Source organism: Nicotiana attenuata, unplaced genomic scaffold (genome assembly GCF_001879085.1).
Source record: "Nicotiana attenuata strain UT unplaced genomic scaffold, NIATTr2, whole genome shotgun sequence".
NCBI classification, from domain to species: Eukaryota; Viridiplantae; Streptophyta; class Magnoliopsida; order Solanales; family Solanaceae; genus Nicotiana; species Nicotiana attenuata.
The window spans coordinates 338,610-344,804 of record NW_017671151.1 but is presented as its reverse complement, the minus strand read 5'-3'; the positions used below and the strand labels follow the sequence as shown (position 1 = coordinate 344,804).

Genomic DNA, 6,195 nt, shown 5'->3' with positions numbered 1-6,195 from the left:
GTTGTATTAGATCAAATGCCCCTCTTTACAATGTGAAGGTCTCCTTTATATAATAGGAAACCTTCTTCGAAAGAATCAAAAAGTTACAAAGATAGGTAACGTCTCCCTAGTGAAGACATTGAGTCCTAAACGATGTCGCTTTTGCCCCCACGGCCGAGTCGTACCCGCTACGTTGGCAGGCGCACACTTATTGGGCGTACCCATTGGCGTAGAGATGTTGAGAGTCAAATTTGACCCTATACATCTGTGATTCTTCCCATTTTCTTCATTCCTCTCTCTCTCACTTACATCTTTGTCTTCTCTATTACTCATTTTCCTCTGCAGAAAGTTGTTGCACATTATGTACCCCAAATTTGTCTACCCTTGTCCTTGTGGGTTGCACCTCCAAGATTCATTAACTCTGGTTAGTAGTGGATGCCTTTTCCTTGGTCTTGCCTTGTTGCTATAGGCAATCAGGTGTATATTAGTTAATTTCCAATTCTTTTCAATATAATTTCTTGCAAGAATTTTTACGTACATGTTCGTAATTTTACCTGATTTACACACGCATTTTTGCCTTTGTTGCCAACTAATTAGTGTAAAATTAGATCGTGTTATGTGAAATTTAGGCTATCATAAACTACTAGAAATTAAAATTGGATTGTGCAGCCAAGATGTTTGATTTTATCCCTGAGCTATCTTATTTGGAGTATGTTAATGTCTTTGCTTTTTTATGCTGCAACAAGGAGATCTTTGGGAGCGACTTAACAAAAACTCTTCCTGAAGAAAGTTGATTATCTTACCTTGATGATTCGAGGGCCACCATTCAAGACTTGGGTTACCATGTTGGCTATTATTGTCTTCCACACTAAAGATATAAGGTATGGTTATTAATACTTGTTAATGATATTCTTCTTGCTTTGTATTGGTCAACAATGAAATCATGGGTATTGTTCACTAATGTTGAATATTTTTACTTTTGGTGTATGGTAGGTTGTTTTACTTTTTCTCCGAATTGAATAGTAAGACGGCAAATATTTTTCTGCTGTTTGACCTCAGTTCCGGTGAATTTTCCCTCCATTCTTCCTTTTATTGACACCTATTTGTTGTTTGAGAATTTGGTTGGTGTTTATCAGTTTTCTTATTCTTTTGATTACTTTTGTGCTGGATTTTCTATAGGAATATCATCATTTGCCCATGCATGTTTTGTAATAGATATACAAGTGTGATTGACTGTTTAAATCAATTTTGATAACTTTATTAGAAGACATTATAAATAAGATTTGTGGTTTCAGAATACTAACCATCTCTTGGTGCGAATCAAGGTATTTACTATTTACGTGTATAACTTACTCTGCTTCTGAAGAGGTGATTTGTCTCTCAAATTTGAAATTCATTTACTCATTTATTGTTAAGGTTTGTTCATACTATGTGTTAAGAACCTCTGTACATATGGAAGTGCGTGATACTCTACATTCTACTCTTGATGAAAATTTTTGCGCTCCTGAGGTCTTTATATTGGAGAACAAGTACCCTTGAAGATCTTAAAATTCTTAATAATTTTTTTTAAAGAAAATATTGATTACTAACTTATATTTTGAAAAACAAAGAGAAAGTGTAGTTATTGAGCTCCTGTATTCTGCGTGAAACACCAGGTCTGCCACTGCAAATGCATATACACGTTCTTCTAAATAGGACAGAGTGAATATAGATGATACATATATAGTAGACTGTAACTAATTTGGAATTGAGGTAATGATGATTGATCAGTCATAATCATTTCGTGTGAGTAAGTCAATATGGACTGGGATCTTAAATTGAGGTGTCATTTTTGTTGCTTCACTTTGATGAATGCAATTTTTGGTGTACTTACAAGTGCAATGTCAGGTCTTAAATTTTTCTGCTAAAAAGAACTCTCACTCAACTGGAACAGAGGCAAAGTCCTGCTATAAGTCCGACAGTCTTTTAGTTGTTGTAGCTGTTATTTCATATTGAGGATTCCTTAATAAGTCCTATGTTAGTTTTTTTCCAGCTTTATTTGGAATGTCCATGTTATCTTCTCCTTCTTTGGATTGATTTAGAATAAATACTCTATAATTGCTCCAAAAGCTATGTTACTGATTCATTGTAAAGATTGGAGTGAGCTTTTCTCTTTGTCAGATTTACTCCACTGACTTTGTGAGATTTTGATATGTTAAATATAAGATTAGATGAGTCTGGATAATTATGATTAAGCAACCTAGAAGAAAAACTCCATATATTTGCTGCTTTGGGACAAGATGCTTTTCAAAATAGAACTATTAAGGTTCGGTGCTATACTGCCATATTATCCGAAAATTCATTGCTTCCATTATCTATAGTAACTGATAAAGGTATGAGGTTCATTTGTATGATAATTGAGATTTCTGATGGTTATGTGAGATCCCAGGCAGGCAATTTTAATCAAAATCATTACTACTATTTAAGATAGTGCCTTAGGAATCTCCTATTCTGTTGCAAACATCAAAGTGATTTTACTTCATTTACCATTGGAGTGTATTCTTGTGCGTGCATATGTAATAATATTTTTTTGGCTTTGCAGATCTGGTATGTCTTGGATGGCGGTGTAGAATGACTACAAATTAAGAGTTCTTGAAGCTAAAAAGCAAAAACAACTTATTGCTTTACAACTTTCAACATGGAGGAGAAACGCATAATCTTCTTTTGAGAAGTAATGTTTATAGTTTGTGGAGTAACACTTGGCTAGAGAGAATAGGTTGTCAACTATTATATATGTATACTCTATATTATGACAGTCTGCTACACATCAATCATTTTATATACATGCGCGCTGTAATATGTAAGCTTATGTGATTCTAACTTATGATTTTCCATGATCTTAAGTTCTTTGCTGCAACGCATCCAAAATTAACACCCACTTAGAATTTTAAATATTGGCCCGTGCTATATATATATACTAGATGGGCATGGCCCGTGCTCCTAGCACGGGCCAATATTTTATTCACACCATCCTTTCTTAGGGTGTGTTTGGTAGGAAGGTTTTTCAATTTTCCAATATTTGGTTGAATTAAATATTTTGAAAAATATTTTCTCATGAACTCATTTTCTTCCAATTGAAGAAAAATATTTTCCTACCAAGATGATGGAAAATATTTTACAAAACTCTTTTCTTTTTTTTGATGAAATAAGGTGTTTCATTAGCAAAAGGCATGAGATGCAAGTTACAAAAGTAATGAAATGCAGAAAAAAGAAAAAATAAGAATTGTAGCTCCCTTGACGGTGTCAATCTAAGACCAGGGAGCTAACAAAGTCCAAAAATTGGTCAGTGCTAATTATAGAAGCTAATTTAGTCCAACAAAAAAGATTGAGTAGGCAATTAGCTTTGAGAGTGTGAATTAGAGTTGAGATTCCATCAAAACATCTTCTATTCCTTTCATTCCATGAACACCAAAAAATAGCACCAGGGATCATCAACCAGATTTTTTGATGGTCTTGTCAACTCTCCATAAACTCCAACTCAAGTGTGCCTCTTTTCATATTCTGTGGCATGACCCAAATCAAGCCAAAAATGCAAAGGAACATATTCCAAAGGTCAAAAGCCACAGGGCAATGCAAAAACAGGTGGTTGACAGTTTCTGCATCTCTCAGACATAGATAACACCTGTTGACCAACTACAAAACCTCTTCTGTTGAGATTGTTTTGAGTTAAGCAGGCCTCATTGAGGGCAATCCAGTTGTGGCAAATGACTTTCATAGGCAATTTGGTCTTCCATATTAACTTCCAGCGCCATGCATCTAACTCCTGGTTCTGGGAATCAGTTTGCCTGTAGCATTCTTTACTGTGAAGGGGTGCCCTTGCTTCCCCAGCATATGGTATCTGGTTGGCTCACATCAATATTGTACCCCTCCACTTTTGCTAGCAAATCAAATAGGCTATCAATTTCCCAGTCTTGCACTGCTCTTCTAAAGTGAACATCCCAGTTGCTACCATTTTTGTTTTGAGCTATAGAGGAATTCTGGTGTAGAGCAATCTGATATAGGCTAGGAAACTCATCCCTGAGTGAAGAGTTGTTTAGCCATTTATCTTTCCAGAATCTTATGTGAGCCCCATTGCCTGATTTGAAGTGGACGCACTGGAAAAATTCACTCCCCAATTTACTGATGTACTTCCAAGGACCCACACCATAAGGTGCATTAGAACTTTTAGTGCTCCAGTTATCTCTTTTCCCATGCTTGGCAGTGATCACTTCCTTCTATAGGCTTGATTCTCCCGTGCTAAATCTCCAAAGCCACTTCATTAATAGGCATTTATTGTGGGCTGCTAGATCTCTAACTCCCAATCCTCCATTGCATTTCGGTTGAGTGACTTTGTCCCACTTTATCAGATGAAATCTGTGGGTGTTGCTATTTCCCTCCCATAGGAAGTTTCTCCTGATTCTATCCAATTGCTTTAGTACTTTCTTTGGAATGGGAAACAATGACATGAAGTATGTTGGTATGCTATCAAGCACACTGTTGATGAGAGTTAATCTGCCACCCATGGATATATATTAAAGCTGCCAGGAGGTTAGTCTCTTCTTAAATTTTTCAATGATCCCATTCCATACCTCACAGTTTTTGAACTTAGCACCCAATGGTAGGCCCAAGTATGTTGTAGGTAGAGTCCCAATGCTGCAACCCATAATGCCTGCCAACTCCTCCACATTAGGCACTTGATTGATAGGGTAAATTATGCTTTTCAGCACATTTACATGTAACCCTGACAGAGCTTCAAAGAGGAGAAGAGTGAGGTTCAGGTACATAACTTGCGACTTATCTGCCTCACAGAAGATCAAAGTATCATCAGCATATAACAGGTGAGAAACAGTGACTGAGTTCCCAATATTGGAGCCTACTTTGAATCCCTGAATCCACTGCATTTCTCTGGCTTTTTCTTGCATCTTGCTTAGTCCCTCCCTGGCTATAATGAACAGGAAAGGGGAGAGTGGGTCTCTCTGCCTGATCCCTCTTTGAGGGGAGAAGAAGCCCACTAGTTTCCTATTGACTAAAACTGAGTACTTCACTGTTGAGATGCTGAATCTGATCCACCTTATGCATTTGTCTCCAAATCCCATCTTCCTTAGTATAGAGATTAGATAGGACCGGTTCAGTTTGTCAAAAGCCTTCTCTATGTCCAGCTTGCACATAATACCAAGATCCCCAATTTTAATCCTCCAATCTAAAGTCTCATTAGCTATAAGTGCTGCATCTGTGATCTGTCTATGTTTGTTGAAGGCATTCTGGTGACTGGACACAAGTTTACCAATAACCTTCTTCAGCCTTTCTGCTAGCAACTTGGCCACAATCTTATAAACACTTCCAATAAGGCTTATTGGCCTATGGTCTTTGAGCTCAATTGCCCCTTCCTTTTTAGGGATCAAGGCAATGAAAGAAGCATTGCATGATCTCACCATGTAACATTGCTGATGGAAATGGTTGAGAGCCCCCATCACCTCTGGTTTGATAAACTCCCAGGATTTTTGGAAAAAAGCCAATGTGAAGCCATCTGGACCTGGAGCTTTATCTGGGGCACATGAAAGAATAACATTATGCACTTCTTCTTCGTCAAAGGCTTTCTCTAGCATCTCCCTGTTTTCCCATGAAAGTGTAGCAACTTCTTCAAAATTAGCTGTAGGTCTACATCCCTCATTCTGTGTGTGTACAGGTTCTGATAGAAGCTCAGAATCTCTTCTTTGATTTTTGCCTTGTCTTCTATTAATTCATCATCCACCTGGAGCTTGTCGATATTGTTGAATCTTCTATGAGAGTTGGCAATTGATTGGAAGTACTTTGTGTTCCTGTCACCCTCTTTTAACCATTGACACCTTGATTTTTGTCTCCAGGATGTTTCTTCAGCTTTGGCTAGTTCCTCCAGCTCCACTTTTAAACTCCAGATTTTCTGCTTTTCAGATTGTACTGCGATTCTATTTTCTGTGATGTGTTCTAATGCAGCTAGTTCTTCCAATGCTTTGTTTCTCCTGACTTCTAGCTTGCCAAAGGTTTCCTTGTTCCAATTGGAGATGTCCTTTTCCAGATTTCTCATTTTCTAAGAGAGAATGAAATCCAGACTACCCCTTATCATGTAACTCTGCCACCAACCTTTCAACATGTCTATGAACCCTTCTTGTTGTAACCACATGTTTTCAAACTTGAAATAGGAATGTGTAGAATCCCATT

The 6,195-nt window shown here is 37.3% G+C and overlaps 1 long non-coding RNA gene across 2 annotated transcripts; it reads left to right on the top strand.

Moving 5' to 3' along the window:
• Positions 1 to 213: 213 nt before the first annotated feature.
• LOC109206270 lies at positions 214 to 2,817 on the top strand. Of its 2 annotated transcripts, XR_002064809.1 has the most exons (4): positions 214 to 403; positions 726 to 860; positions 973 to 1,043; positions 2,561 to 2,817. It is a non-coding gene; the product is annotated as an uncharacterized LOC109206270 (long non-coding RNA). The 2 variants fall into 2 exon arrangements; XR_002064810.1 differs by lacking the exon at positions 973 to 1,043.
• The last annotated feature ends 3,378 nt before the right edge of the window (positions 2,818 to 6,195 follow it).